Source organism: Tenrec ecaudatus, chromosome 13 (genome assembly GCF_050624435.1).
Source record: "Tenrec ecaudatus isolate mTenEca1 chromosome 13, mTenEca1.hap1, whole genome shotgun sequence".
Taxonomy (NCBI): Eukaryota; Metazoa; Chordata; class Mammalia; order Afrosoricida; family Tenrecidae; genus Tenrec; species Tenrec ecaudatus.
The window spans coordinates 98143953-98158835 of record NC_134542.1 but is presented as its reverse complement, the minus strand read 5'-3'; the positions used below and the strand labels follow the sequence as shown (position 1 = coordinate 98158835).

Here is a 14883-nt window from a genome sequence, read left to right as displayed (position 1 = left end):
AACTCTTATGGGAGTAGAAGGGCTCATCTCAATCCACAGAAGGTACTGGTGGCTTCAAACTGCTAACCTCGTAGAACCAGCACACCCCCATGGGTCCTTAGATGACAGAGGGCCCAAAATACATTGACTTTGCAGAGTCCCTCCTGGGATTAAGCCTCCACTGACTGTCTCGGACTGTTGACCAGGGGCGTGAATAGCCTTACCCCCTGCTACAATGCATCAGAAGGCGAGTTAATGTAAAGCCAAATCGGTGTCATTTTAACAGCTACTATTTGTTTTCCCTCATCATGTTTTACTTTTATTATATTTTGCTTTATTTTGGATTGATTTTTTATGGGTTTTTTTGGTTACTCTTGTTCAGGTGGGTTGTATGATTTTCTTTACATAAAATTCAGGATAGGGAAGTCTACAGAGACAGTAACTAGATTAATAGTTTCTTATGGTTATGACAAGACAGGTTGTGAGGAAATGGGGAGCTAATAACAGTGAGTACAAAACTGAATAAAATATTCTAAAATTGATTGTAGTGATGATTGCACAATGCTTTTAATATATTCGAGCCATTGAGGAAAAACTCCTACTAATGGAAATCAATTTTAAAGAACAGCAATATAACTATGTATTTTTCCTCTTAATGCCTATACTTAATAGGATTATATTTAGTTTTGAACACATACACACACAAATACCAGTTTTTAGAAACACTTTGTCTTTACACCGATCCAAACAACTTCAGTCATGTGAATCTTTAGAAACATATAATTGTTTAATATTCGTGTATTACCTCTGTACCTCTGTGTTTCCCAGTAGTTATGGAGGACAGGTCTGGATGTAATCTTCCAGCAGAAGTTCAACCAATACCGAGAATAGAAGATGTCCAAATGAAATAGCTCTTTGAACATTACTGTGGATTTGACTATTTTGAATAATGTGACTTAAAGAGAGTTTCACTGTTTTCAATTACAATTCATTTGCCTGAGAAGAATGCATTAAGCAATATAGCACAGAACACAGAAGGAAACTGCTAGTGGTTTACCAGAAGTTCAGAAACCCACAGTCATCCCATGAGGTTTGATGTTAAGTATCCATGAGCTGGACAGTGTGTCATTTGGGGGGGGGGGGAGGCTAAGATTAGTCTTATTAAGTCCTTCAGTAAACCTCAAAGCCACAGAAAAGTGAACCAGATCTCTGGTACAGTATATCATTGCAGAGGGAATCCCAAGCCAACTAAGCACTCTGAAGTATAATCCTTGTGTTCTATTCAAATCTACTCTACCCTACATCATGAGTGACAACATAGATCATGATATAGGTTGGCATGTCACTAGAGGGTCTAAAGCCTCCATGTTATAGGTGCTTGATATCTATGTAATATGTAATAGGTGCTTGATTATCTATGTAATATTATTACATAAGTAACAACATGGTTGACATTATCACCATCTTCATTCACTTTTCTTCCAAATGCAGCCAAGAACCTAGCAGGAGCTGGAGGAGAAGGGAACACTTATAAAATGAAATGATTAATTAATTCCCAGTGTCTAGAAATAGAATGAGTCATGTAGTATGCATGCTTAGAAAGAGAAGGCAGCTCTATTTGGGTGGGTCCACTAAAACTAGTTAATAGTTTATTTGATCCATCCTCTCTATGAGTTAGGTAAGACAAGTTGAGTAGAGATGGAAAAGGTGGGCCAAAGAAACCTAGCTTTTCATATGTCTTGAATTCATTTTTTCCATAATGGTTCAATCATTTCAAACGATTTGTGGTAGTTACATAATCTGATACCAAGTTAAGGATTAAGAGTGTAAGGGTGGGGTTTATCTTGTCAATCAGGTGATAGGCAATGAGGCCTCTGTGTGGGCATGGTCTTCTCTAAGGATTCTGGGAACTCTCCGGAATTCCACCTTGGAGGTGGGAGACATTCTCTCTCTCTCTGCTCACTCCCTGAGAGATGCTTTACTGACAAGACACATGGCACTACATTGATAGACCCCGTGTCCTGGGAACTGGAGGAGCCACGTGGAGACCCTTGCTAGGACTGAAATGCTTCTACCGCCACTGGATCCACAAGACTTTGCACCCAGTGGCCTGTGATCTTCCTGCATTCGGTGTCATTGTATGTGTTTCGTGAGACTGAAGAGGCCTTTCTAGATTGGTATCAGACATATTGGCTAATATCAGACTGATGGACTTGATCTGGAATGGGTTGGTATGTTTTCTTAATGTAAAATTACTCTTTAATATAAAACTCTCTAATACACAGATGAGTATATCCATGAATTCGTTTCTCTAGTCTACCCAGACTAACACACTATTTGATAGAATTTACTCTCTGAATTTGAAAAGTATGATATATGGAAGAAACAGAACAAAGTTTTCTATCATGGAGTCAATTCTGACTCATCGTGGCCTATGGGCTGCTAAGACTGCAACTCTTTACAAGATCCGAAAGCTTCTTGTTTCTCCTGCGGAGTAGCTATTGGTTTCCATCTGCTGACCTTGCAGATCTCAGGCCAATGAGTAACTACTACACCCCCAGGGCTCTCCTGAACAAAGTTAACACCCAGTAATTCAAACAAATAAAATTCAGCTTCTACGCAACATATGTGGCTTAATTCATTTGCTGTGCCTAATTATTGCTGAAATTTTCCTACCCATAGTTCCCTGCATGGTAAATCGTTCTAATCTATTTATCCAGAAGATGTCCACTAATTCAGCCATCAAGGAGGACCATTTGTTAACCAGGGACCAATAAGATTCTTTCTCCTAATTTTTCCTACGGATGCATTCAAATCATGGTGGCTGCTAGCACTGGGATCAGGACCAATAGCCATGTTGGGTCATGCCCAGAAGGTTAACATAAGCAATTCACTCATGAAAGCTGCTGCTCAACATTAAGAGGCTACTGTCATCGAAATTAAAAAACTTTCCTGAGAATCATGCTTCATAGCTTTTAGTGTTCGACCCTAGAAATGCTCTAACTTTTAAAAAAGATCATTCAGGCTGTGTTAGTCCGGGTCAACTAGAGACGCAAAATGCACAGACACTCATATGTGTAAAAGAAAGAGCTTTATATACAAGAGCAATTGAATATTGAAAAAACATCCCAGCCCAGTCCAGATCAAGTCCATGAAATCCGGGCTTAGCCCTTAAGTCTGATATCAATCTATAAATTCCTATTCTGACTCACGAAACACATGCAATGAAGCCAAATGCAGGATAATCACAGGCCAGTGGGTGGAAAGTCTTGTGGATCCAGTGGATGTGTAAACATCTCAGCGCTGGCAAGGGTCTCCACGTGGCTTCTCCAGCTCCAAGCACTAGCATAGTTCCATGTGTCTTGTCAGCTGCAGTGTCTCCCAGGGAGTGAGCCAAGAGTGAGAGTGTCTCCCACCTCCAAGGAGGAATACAGGAGTCCCCAGAATCCTCAGGAGAAGGCCATGCCCACACAGAGGCCTCATTGGCTATGACCTGATTGACAGGCTAGACTTCCACCCCTTCACTCTTAATCCTCTCAAACTGACAAATGGTTATATAACTGCCACACAGACTAATGAAATAATTAAATGTCATACATATGGAAAGATAAAGTTTACCGTATATACTCGAGTATAAGGTGACCCGACTGTCAGCTGAGGCACCTAATTTTACCACAAGAACTGCATTAAAAATGTGCTGAAAGTCTTGGCTTACTCATAAGTATATACGATAAGTGGTAAGTTGAAGTTGAAGGTCTAGAAGCCAACTAAATGTGGAAATCGTGATTTTTTTTTAAAAGTAGATTTATATAAATTGTCCTTTGAATAAATACATGAATGAATGCAGTTAGGAACACAGTGCATGTACTCCAGAGAGAGCTGATTACTCCAAAGAGAATTAACATCTAATTTTGTAGGAGTGATTTGGGTTTGTAATTTGTGCAAACACTATCTGTTAGTACATTTCATCTAGCGTGGCTAGAGTTCCTTGAGTAACTTCAAGTTCAGTGCCAAGACGCGAGCTGAGAGGATTTGGGGTAGAAGTTCCAGTGGACCCCTCTGGCTAAATTGGAGATAGTTGTAACACCACTGAAATAATGTGCATATGATTTTCCAAAAGTAGCAACAGCACCAGGCATTTGCAAATGTGCCAAATTCTCCAAAACTTCTACTCAGAGAAAATGTTTAAGGAAAGAAATACAAAACTATGTTATAAACTAAAAGCAGCCTTGCAAGTGATTACATGCCCACTTGCTCAGGGTGACAAATTACATCGCTCGTGCTTTTTGTACATTCTCTATGAGTTATTAGAAGGTTATTGGTAATCTTTTGTTCTTTTCATTGATAGCAGAAAAGCTTTATCAAGGCCATACATGTCAGTTCGGAATAAAACAACTTAGAGTAAGAATGGAAGCCAGAGCAGGTGGTGAGAGAATGTGGCAGCTAAGATGTTAGACAGAGAAACAAGTGGGGGTGGGGTAGAGAGCACCACTGAAAACCAGTTCATGCCACTGGAAGTACAGCTGTGCCGAATAAAATTCAACTGTGACCAAAATTGAAACTGACAACCTGAAGACAAGTGGAGGGCCAAGCAGAGAGAGACAGACAGTTGGTTGGGAAAGCGTGGTACCCACAAGTTTAGGCGGAGCCTTGTGCGAGGAAAATAGGATGCAGATGGGAAAGGCAACTGACACACGGGGAAAGAGGAATCTGGAATACCGAGTTCTTCAGGTAACCTCCAAGGCATTATCGTGGTATGAGGTGCTACCTGCAGGAGGTGCTCAAGAACTGATTTTCTGGAAATACAGAGAGGTCTCCACAGTTCTCAGCAAGAAAATAACATTCTCCCATAGTGACAGATATCACATTTCAATTCATTTATTTCCAGGTGAACCGCCGTGTGCCCCAAGACAATCTTTTAATCCGGTGATTCCATCCACTCCTTTAGGACCAGGTGCTTTTTTTCATGGTCATGACACTAGCAACCTTAAAATTAAATGATCATATTTGGCAGATGGCTGAAAAATGAATTCTCTTGATATTTCTCTCACACTGCATTGCTAAATTCTAGAATGAAATTGCAATGTCAAAATAGAGGTGGTCAAATGAGAATGGAGCGTATTCAGAAAAATTATTAAAAGAAACAAGCGCCATGAGCAAAAGAGAATGCGAACTCAAATTGAGGGGTCATCAAAAGCAACGAGGAGAAGAAGGCAGGTGTCGAAAGTGTGAGCAGGCGAGAAGAGCCGATGCTACAGAGGCTGAGAATGAGTGCGTGTTAGTGATAAGCACAGGCATGGTCCAGCTAACCATAGTGGCGCCGTCCTCTGGAAGAAGCTGGAACCTGCCATTCCTCCGGGCACTACAAGGACAGCTCTGTTTACTGTTACTGGGAGGAAGCTCACTGGACAACAAAATGCAGATATGATTCAGAGAGGCCGTTAGTACTACTTAGAATTAAGGCTCCTGCTGAAGGAACCAACAAAAGGTTACCCTGAGATTCAAGAAGGCAGAGATCATGGAGGCATGGTCCAGGTTTGTCTGTCTGTTAGAGATTAGGAGAAACCCAGGTATAAACCTGGGGAACAGGGGAACAGTACAATTCTATACCCGAGAGTGGACAGCGGTAATACCTTGGCAAAGTCCAGATACTAGAAGAAATGGGAGTCCAAGCAGATTCCAGAACATATATTCTAATGCAAACATTAAAACGGGATGGCAAAAAGTAGACAATGGAAAGAACTTAATTTCCTTGGACAACTATCTTATCCAGTGCTATTATACCAAAAGTACCATACGTGGATGGCTTCAACAAACAAAAATTTATTCCCTCCCAGTTTAGGAGGTCAGAATCGCAAATGCAGGGCACCAGTTCTAGGACAAATTTCTATTGGCTGTGGGAGGAAGTTCTTGGTCTTGAGTCTAGGAGTTTCTCAGCGAGGGGGCTCCGGGTCCAAAGGACATTATCCACTCCTGGCTCTGCTATCTCATGGCAGGAAAGTCCCTCCGTTCTCTGCTTACTTGTTCAATTTCTTATATCTCAAAAGAAATGGACTCAAAATACAATCTAATCTGATACATTGTATCCTACCTCATTAACATACTAGCAGAAATCCTGCCTGCCTCCTTAACAACATAGACGTGATTACATCAGATCACCAAATGGAAGATAATTGCAGAATACTAAGAATCATGGCCTAATCAAGTTAATATCTATTTTGGGGAGACACAATTCAATCTATAATAACATTTTATACTGTTTGCAATCTCTATGTCTCAGTATGTAAGCGAAAATAGTGAATAAAGATAAAGTACACTTATCAATATGGTTAACATTACAAAGACTAGGTCATTATGTGAAAATTCACATGATGCAAAAATGGAGGATGACCATATCACATCACAAAATTCAGGATGGCTGCATCATTAAATAGTTGCCGTATTATCTCATTACATCACTGTCAAAATACTGAGAATTATGGCCCAGATAACATGGGTTTAACCTTCTCTTAATAAGGAGCGTTACTCTCATCACATTCTTTACTTCCACACATACATACTTAATCCGCAAAACAGTCAGATAGTGGAGTTTTTGCCGTCGTGGGAAACACACCGTGTTGGATAACAAGATGGCTGACAAATGAGGAGTAGATGTAGTAATAAAGCATCAACAGAGGTGCTAGAATGGAGGCGATTCACTGAATAAGTGAGCCTCTGAATACTCCTGCTGCAGAAAGCCTGGGTGGTATGAACAGCTAAGTGGTAGGCCATTTACCCAAATGCTGGGTGTTTAAACCCATTCAGAGATGGCTTGGAAAAAAGATCGAGGGAGCTGCTCTCGACAGGACATGGCCATGAAAACCCTGTGGAAGACAGTTCGCTGTGGCCCCCATGAGTCCAATCAAGTCAAGTGAACCCCGTTTGTTTTTGTGGTTTACACTCCTGCTTGTGTGGGCCTAAAGAGGAGCACAGCACGGTCCTTGGAAACTCAAGAGGTCAAGAGTCCTAATCCTATACTGAGTGTGTCTGCTTGACACATAAATGTGAAAAGGCTTTGCCTAAGGATTTTTATTTCTGATATTAGAATAACCATCTAACTAAGTGTACTGAAAATCTGATTCCAGAACAATTGTGCCAATCATCATAATTTACAGAGCCCTCTAGCACCGATGAAACATACAACTTTCCTCTAGTTCTCTAACGCTTCCTTCCCCCCACTATCATGATCCCAATTCTACCTCACAAATCTGGCTAGACCAGAGCATGTACACGGGTACAGATAGCAACTGGAAACACAGGGAATCCAGGGCTGATGATCCCTTCAGGACCAGTGGTGCGAGTGACGATACCAGAAGGGTAAGGGGAAGGTGGGATAGAAAGGGGGAACTGATTACAAAGATCTACATATAACCCCTTCCCTGGGGGACAGACAACAGAAAAGTGGGTAAAAGGAGACATCAGACAGTGTAACACATGACAAAATAATAATTTATAAAACATCAAGGGTTTGTGAGGGAGGGGAAAAAAGAGAAGTTGAGTCCAAGAACCCAAGTAGAAAGCAAATGTTTTGAGAATGATGATGGCAACATATGTACAAATGTGCTTGACACAATGGATGGATGCATGGATTGTGATAAGAGTTGTATGAGCCCCCAATAGAACGATTTTAAAAAATTTACAGAGCCCTTACTCAAGTTCCAGCCACCATGCAATACTTCTATTTTATCTTTACTATAACCCTTTATAAGAAGCCTGGTTGTACAATGGTTAAATGCCACGGTGTCGACTGAAAGGTCAGCAGTTTGTGGTTACCTGCTGCTTGGTGAAAGAATGGTGTGGCAGTTAGTTTCTGTAAGGACTGTAGCCTTAGGAACTTACTAGGGCCATTCTATTCTGTCCTGCAGACCCAGCATGAGTCGAGATCCACTCAATTGAAGGGCTAGTGTCTTTCTTTCTCTTTCTTTCTTTCTTTGGCATTAGGTTTTATTTGTTTATTTGTGGCACTTTATAAAGGGACTGTGATTTTACACATGTGACCCAGAAAGGCAAGGTCACCTGCCTGACATTAACTGTCTGGGCAATGCCCGAGTCTGGATTACAACCTAGACCACGTGATTCATAATGCCCGCATGTCAAATCTTAACAAGCTAAAGATACAACTTCAAAATAGAGGCACATTTTTCCCAAGAAAATACCAGAATCATAATTCTTCTTCTCAACATTTTCACTTGTGTAATTCTACAGCCCAGTCTTCACTGAATAGCTTATGTTATTAGATGGCAATTTGATGATCTTTCCTGGAAGAGAGTTTAGGGGTTGGGAAGCAGGAGGATCTGAGATTTAAAAAAAAATACCTTAGATGATGACTTCAAACTAGCAAATAAAAGTTTTATGAAATCACAGTGTATTTTTGTACAGTGAATATTAGAAAACTTAGCAATAAAGTCCTAAAAAGGTAACTGTAGCTGGGTAGCACTATTAAATATGCATACCGTGGTCTTTTTGACAATTGTATTAATCCCTTTCGAAAGCCTTCAGAAGCCCCATCACAGAAGCATGGGTGCTGTGTTTGATCTATTTATTACCCTTAAGTGTTCAGAGAACTGTCCCTATTTTCTAATTAACACTTTTAAAGATAAAACGCTACGTATTAAATCAATCTGAATGATGGTTGTTTGTGAATCTCACAAAATAAGGCAATTTGCATGTTCACTTTGTACTTACAAACTAAATCTGCACATCTCCGAAGCAGCCTCTTATAACGTAAACCTTTTGTGAGTGTTTGTAACTTGAAAGTTTGGCCCTACTGCAGAAGCAGTGCCAATTATCAAAAGGGCTTCGTTACTGCACACATTAAGATACAAAGATAGTAGTAGGTTCTTTTACATTGTTTGTTGTGGAATTTGAGGAAATGACTTTAAAAACATGCAGGATTATGGATTATTACCTTTTTATGTGAGACTACCATGACTCATTTCCCCCAATCCCTAACCACTTCCAAAAGTAGCCAGTTGCCACTCACTCAGGGTAAAAATTCCTTTGATAGGAGTTAAATTGCTTGCTGATGAAATGTACCTTTCAGCGACGCATTTGAGTTTCAGCTGCTGCGATAGCACATTTGGTGATGTGAATTCCAGCATTTGTGCGAAATCACAGTGGTGATTTATGATTGGATTTTCAGTACTGATGAGTCAGCATTATAAGATGTTTACCCAATCAGACATACAAGCACAATGGCACTTCTCTCATTAAATAGAAGTTTGGGGCCGATGCAGCCTATGATTTCCACATGGTCGTGGTGTGGTGTGTTCACACTTAGGCACTCATCAGATCGGGCTTCTCTGCTTTTGTAGAATCTGTCTTCATTGGGTTTATGCATTCAATCAACTCTGAAACCATGTGTAAGAGCCAGAGCCTTCCAAATTTGAAATATAAGCCTTTATCTTTTCTAAACAGTTCAACCTGTACTTTCCCTTTGCCAACTAAGTCAAGAAATCAGAAAGATCGTGCTGAGATCAGGGTATCTGGTCATCCTGTTTTGCTAAAGAAAATAAGAGCCAGTGCCTTACACCCGATGAATGGCTCTGGAAAAGGTAACATCTACAAACAACTAACTATCCTGCTCCTGGGTAGTGCAAATGTTTAACACACTGAACTGCTAATCAAGAGGTTGGAGGTTCAAGTTCACCCAGGGGCATCTCAGAAGATAGGATTAGGGATCGACTTCAGAAAAATCAGTCGTTGAAAACCCTACTCCAGTCTACTCTGATACACATCGTCAGAAGTAACGCTCACCAACTAATTAAAACGAATGATTGGGGCAATGGTGGAAGCTATGAAATTTAGAAAACATACTATTTCTCGGAGACTCAGAGTATGTTATCCATGTTGTAATTAAAAGGAAAAACAACCCCAAAAAATTGGGGGTCAAGTTAATTTCAACTCACAGTGATCCCAATTTTTATTATTTGTTATTTTTTAAGGTTTGAAATGAAGTTATATGTCTTTACAGATTCAAAATCCACTTCAGTTTTGCTTTTTTTCTCCTTTCTTGGCCAGTCTAACAAAAATCTAGAGCTGAGGAATAAAGAATCTGGAGAGTTTGAGATTTTTTTTCCATGAAGCTTCCCCCTCCCCCCTCCCCCCGACCTTTTCTGGTCATGTTTGTCCTCCTGCCCCCAGGTCTCCCACTTCTCCCTGTTCCTACCATAAGTAATGACTCCATTTGTTACAGAGTAGAACTATCCATATGTTTTCCTGGCCATAATTTTTACAGAGGCAGCTTGTCAAATCTTCCTTCCTCATAGAGATGGGTTGGATCCAACCACCCGTCTTTAGATCCATAGTCAACACCCTCCCCTTTTCCCAGCAAATAGGCATTAAATATTCATTCATTACACACCAGGCACTGTTCTGTTGTTGCAGGTGCTACAGCAATAAGGGTGGAAAAGCAATTCTTGCCTTAGCTGTCTGGTCATAATTTTTGTAAGAGCAAGATCTAAACACAAAAATAAAAAAAAAATAATCAAAGCCCTAACAAAGAATCCATTTCACCTAATCGTAGGGTAGAACTGTCTCTGTGGATTTTCAAGTCTGTAGACCTTTAAGACTTAAAGTTTGTTTGTTTGGTTTTATTTCAGTATTTATTTATTTTGAACTGCTAACCTTGCATTGAGTAACCCAACGTGTAAACCACTACATGGCCAGGGCTCCCTGTGAGTGCTAGATGCACCCTTTAGAGTATATATATTTTGGGGAGAAAAAAAGAATATACATATATTTTTGTTCAAACTGCAGCAAAAGAAAGTAAATGAAGTTTTACTTATCTCTAATAAACTCTGAGGCTATTTTTAAAAGAAAGAGTTTATTTCTTTAAATATCTTTAAAGCAACAATTATATCTTGGGAACCCATGTATCATTTCCAGATTTTAGATTCAATTTAATCTAATTATCATTTAGTCTGATCATTGTTGCACTTACTAATAACTAACATTGTGAAATCTATATTAAAGTTACCATAGCATTAGGGACTATTCTGGTCCACTCTGGCTGTGATCGAGTTCCTGGACAGTCTTTAGAGATTGTTAGATTATTAGCAAAAAATCATACTTTTTTCTCCACTACCAATGAGTACAATGAGAATACTTATGTGTAAGTAGAGTATATTAGAAATCCAAATCCTTCAGCAATAGAACTCAGCATTTAGCTTTTCTTCCCACTGGAAACACATGGCAGATGATGCTTCCATGTGGGATATGGTCCCAGGGATGTTTTAGGATTCATGCAATCCCCAGGGTATTAGCTACACCTCCACCCTCTTCTCATTCACTCAAGAATGCAAATGGGAATATCAGCAAGTGAGGACAAAATTATTATAGGGATAACCTTGAATCCTCTGCTCTAATTTATTTTTAAGTAAATCAGTTGAAAATGATTATGAATCACAAATTACTTGCAAGCCATCTCGCAACAAATCCTAACAAATGTGTGTGCCATACAGTGCAGTTAGAAGAACTGACCCAGATAGACTCAGTCTTATAAACTTAGGTAATCATGTGCTTTGAATTTTTAGAAATTTGTCATGTAGTTAAATACCAGTAACCCAAGCCAACCAGTGCCTTAATTTAAACCCTGTTTGCTTTATTACTATATTATTTTCCTACTTGGCTTTCTTTCTCGCTTTCATATTCAAGATTTGGTGGTAGAACATGAAGGGGGGTGGGGTGGAGAGGGGATTTGGGCCTCCCTTAAGCAGGTATCCCTTTTCCTTCCATTCCTACATCTTTAAGACTATCATTGACAAGGTGTTGATATGTGGAAGTAGTTACCTCAGGTCAAATGATCTTGCAGCCAGGCTTTGAGCAGTCACTTCAATGGAAAGCTCTGTGGTCCCTGCCAGCTCCTCTGGTCCACAGATGTCTCAGGATGCAGCCCCACCCTGCCTTGGTTGCAGCATGGGATTGAAAATGATCAGTGCACCAAAGTTATAACAGAACTTAAAGGGGGTGGGGAGTGGGGGGCACCAAAAGGTACAAGAAGCTTGTTGGGTTCATAAAAATATGTTGATGTTGCAATACTTCAAAAAAATTTGTCAAAGGGTTTCTTCTTTCCTTGATTGAGGTGGAAACATTTTGTTCTTTTGCTGAATGAACGCTTTGCTTATTTGGGAGCAAATGTGGTTTTGCATACCCAAATTTAACCATAAATCCTTCTAAAAATGCAAACTGAAAGCACACTTTTCTTCTCATTCAATTCCGTTATACCAATAGAAAGATCTAAGTATAATTGTAACAGGATTCAAGCAGAGCTGTACACGAGAATACAGGACTGCCTGTAAATAGTATGACATGGGGAGGTTTGGGAAGGTCTGCCTCTCCGAAGAAACTTGACAAGCAATTTCGATGGGAAGTAAAATTGATACACGAGGCTAGTTGTTTCCATCTCAGACACAGTCATGTAGCCTGTAGGAGATTATTATTATTATTATTTTAGAGGAAATGGATACAACAGAGAACAATTCCACTAACTACTATTTATATAGAATATTGTGAGTGCTTTTTGAGAAGCTGCATCATTAAGTAGTGTTCTCCTGTACGTCAGCAAATAAAAACTTCATAGACTTCATAAACTCAGGTGAGTAGTTTAAAAAAAAAAAAGATGAGAGCTACCACGAAGGAAGGATGACAGATTTGGGGATCTTCCTGAGGATGGGTGAAAAGATTTCACCATAAATTAAAATGGGGATGAAAGCATCCACAAATTGAAAGAAAAAGCAAAACACAGAAAGCCCGTGGCTTACGAAGAAGGTTCTCGAGCTTGGATGTGTGACGATTGTGACAGCGTGGAGCAGGATAGCAATGACCCTGGACCTCAATGCTCTGTTGGAGGCTGGGTCCTCTTTGTCACTGGAGAGCATGAAGAAGCCACTGAAGAAGATATGCATGAAAATTTGCATAATATGGAGAAATAAAAAAATATCCACCTCAACCTGGAGGGTGTACAGGTACCTGAAGGGGCGACTCTAGTTGAGTCTGAACCATACAAGAAGACTCAGCCTGCCCCAGAGGGACTCAATGGCCAGCATTCGATAAGACAACCCATCAGTGGGGACAGGTGCTGTGTTTGGGGTCCACCCAAGAGCAAGAGGATAGGTGGCCAGTGGTGCAGCAGGAGGCCAGACCAAAATATCCACAGATATCAATAGCCACACTGAATGTTAATGGATTAAATGCACCAGTCAAGAGGAAGAGAGTAGCAAACTGGATCAGAAAGCTAGACCCATCAATATGCTGCCTATAAGAAACACACCTTAGACACAAAGACAAAAACAAACTAAAAATCAAATGATGTAAACATTATATCAAGTTACTGGCAACCAAAAAAGAATCAAGATTGTCAACATTAAATTCTGTTAAATTAGACTTTGAGGCAAAATCCATAAGACACAAAGAAGGGTATTATGTAATGATTAAAGGAAGAGTAGAACAAGAAAACATAGCTATAATAAATGTATACACATCCAATGAGTGACACTCAAAATACACCAAATTACACTTACAGCTCTGCAGAGAGAAATAGACAACAAGGATATTAGGAGACTTCAATACACCATTCAAAGAGGAAGAACAAACCATCAGGAAAGACACAGAACTAAACAACACAGTTAACCAGCTTTACCTCCTAAACATACACAGAGTACACCAATAACACCAACATAGTATAAATTTTTTTCAGTACACATGGAACATTCTCTAGAATACATCACATGTTAGGACACAAAGCAAACCTTAATAAATTTTAAAATATTGAGATGGTACAATCCATTTTCTCAGCCCACGATGCTATTAAATTAGAAATCAATAGAAAGAACAAGGACAAAACACCAAATGCATAAAGATTGAACAGCACATTGTTTAAAAATTACTGAGTAGATGGTGAAATAAGGGATGAAATTGTTTACTTCCTTAAAACAAATGAGAACAAAACACAACATACAAAAATCTTTGAGACAGCAAAAGCAACACTCAGAGGAAAACATCTAGCCACAAATGCACATGGTAAAAGATGAGCAAACCAAAACCAACACCTTAATCTAGCATCTTCAACCAGTAGAAGAGCAACTCAATAAACTTTCCACTACCAAAAGAAATCATAAAAATTAGAACAGAAAAAAATAATTGGAAAACAGAATAATCACCAAAACAACACATTACTTCTACAAAATAATTAATAGAAATGATAAATCACTGAGAAACTTCACAAAGGAAAATAAAAGTAAATATGCAAATATCCAGAAGTGATGCAAAGGGTGGCCTCACAGCATCACATGAAATTTTTTAAAAATGCACAAGTATGAAAGACTCTAACAAATTTTAAAAGATAGATGAAATGGATAAAATTTTAAAATGCACTGTCTACCCAAATTAAAGCAGACTGACCTAGAAACCCTCAACAGACCCATAACAAAAGAAAGAGCCCTGGTCATTAAGAAATTTCCAATTCACAGCAGAAAGCTCTGAGGCAAAGGGCTTCCCTGAGGAATTCTTCCAAACATGGAGAGAAGAAATAACACCAAGTCTACAGGAATATTCTTGAGTACAGAAAAGAAAAGCAGACTCATTTTATGAAGGAAGCATAACCCTCATACCAAAACCAGTCAGAAATATTACCAAGACAGAGGACTACAGAGAAATATCCCTTATGAACATCGATGTAAAAATTTTAAACAAAACCTTAGCCAAAAGAATCTAGCAATATATATACATATATACCATGATCAAGCGGGATTCATACTCGATATGCAAGGATGATTCAACAGTAGAAAAACAATCAATGCAATCTAGCACATAAACAAACAAGAGCTAAAAACCACGTGATCATATCAATCAACACAGAAAATTCAT

General features: G+C 39.3%; 1 pseudogene; it reads left to right on the top strand.

The window, feature by feature from the left end:
- The first annotated feature begins 5131 nt into the window (after nt 1-5131).
- Nucleotides 5132-13184, top strand: LOC142424036 (RNA-binding protein 8A pseudogene; annotated as a pseudogene).
- The last annotated feature ends 1699 nt before the right edge of the window (nt 13185-14883 follow it).